The sequence below is a fragment of the Castor canadensis genome, chromosome 6 (assembly GCF_047511655.1).
Source record: "Castor canadensis chromosome 6, mCasCan1.hap1v2, whole genome shotgun sequence".
NCBI classification, from domain to species: domain Eukaryota; kingdom Metazoa; phylum Chordata; class Mammalia; order Rodentia; family Castoridae; genus Castor; species Castor canadensis.
In genome coordinates, this window is record NC_133391.1 from 78501177 (window position 1) to 78502940 (window position 1764).

The 1764-nt window shown below is 32.9% G+C and overlaps 1 pseudogene; it reads left to right on the plus strand.

Moving 5' to 3' along the window:
- Positions 1-459: 459 nt before the first annotated feature.
- On the plus strand, positions 460-737 carry LOC109702571 (10 kDa heat shock protein, mitochondrial pseudogene; annotated as a pseudogene).
- Positions 738-1764: the final 1027 nt, after the last annotated feature.

Below are 1764 nucleotides of genomic sequence, written 5' to 3' on the forward strand. Positions count from 1 at the left end.
CCTGTCACACTCTCTAGTTCCTGTGTGCCATGAGGTGAACAGCTCTCCTCTGCCATATACTCCCATCATGATGAAGTTCTGCACAAGCACATGGAGCCAAGCAACCATGATCTGAACCCTCTGAGACCATGAACAAAACAAATCTTTCCTTCTTTAAGTTGTTTCTATCAGGTACTTGGTCATAGTGATGCAAAAGTAATTAATAAAATATCTCTCTACAATTTTTGTATTTAAAGGGTTTTCATTAGCATGAATTCTCTTTTGCATATTAAGATATTTTCCTTCTTTGACTGAAGCCTTTATTAGAATACTTACATTCATAATTTGCCCCAGTAAGAATTCACTGATGTGAAGTAAATTTTGAATTACATCTAAAAGCCTTGCCCAATTCCTTGTATGTAAATATCTTCTCAGCTTTCCTGGTGGCAGCACAGATTCCAAGCTGCAGCAGCACAAGTCATGGCAGGACTAGGATTTTGTAAGTTTCTTCTGCAGTTTTACTGAGTGTTGGTAGAAAGGAATGCAGCCAAAACTGTAATCAAAGGAGGTATTTATGCTTCTAGAAACATCTCAAGGAAAAATTTTGCAAGCAAAAGTAGTGATTGTGTGATTGGTCTCCAAAGGAAAATTAGAGATAGAGTACTTTTGCCAAAATATGGCAGCACCAAAGTAGTTCTAAACACAAAGATTATTTCTTCTTTAGAGATGGTGACACTCTTAGAAAAAACATAGACTGAAATAAAACACTGTTGAAATAGCATCACATGAAACTGCCCATTCCACTGGCGTTATGAAATCTTTCATCATGAAAATAATTTCCATGTCTCCCTTTAATAAAGTGATGACATCTAAACTAAAGATGCCCATTATCTTGAAAAGTTTAGTTTCACTGCACTTGTATGAACATTTACAAATAAATAAAATATATAAATAAAAAAGAGAGCTTCTCAACAATGTGACTACTCTGATCTCCCATCAATTGTCAATATACGCTAATATTTTTCCCACTTTCCTTACATTCATAAGAGTTTTAAAAACCTATATAAGTGCTCTGATGTGATTAAATAGTTCAAATGCGGTAAATGCTTTACTGAATTTCTTATGAATAATCTAAGGTTCACACGAGTATGGATTCTCTAAAATATTTTAATGACAAAGTTAGTGTAAACATTTCCTTACATTTCATACATTTGTCAAGTTTCTGACTAGTACAAAATCTAAATACGAGCAACTTTCCTACACCTAACAAAAGCATTCACATATTCCTTATTTGCAAAGCACTTATCACCAGTATGATTTATCTAGTTTTTGGAAGAAGGCAGAAGTGCCTTCTTACATTCCTTACATTCACAACTTATCACAATATGGCTATTAAGATTTTGAGTAAGTTGACCACCAATAATGAAGGCTTTATTGTGTTTCTTATATTCTTAATGTTACTTACCAGTATGAATTCTCTTATACATAATTACTATTGAATTCCAAACATTCTTCCACATTTCTTAAATTCTGTAGCTTTCTCAGTAGTATGAATTCTTTGGTATCAAGTAACTTGCCTACACACACTAAAGGCCTACATTACCAATACTCATAAAGTTTATAACCAGTATGAGTTCTCTGATTTGTATAACAAACTCAATTGGTTTTAAAAACCTTTTTGCATTCCTTACATTCATAGGATTTATTACCAGTATGAATTCTATGGTGTTGACTAAATTATAATACACACAAAAAAGCCATTTTTTTTGTATACCTAAACTTTGT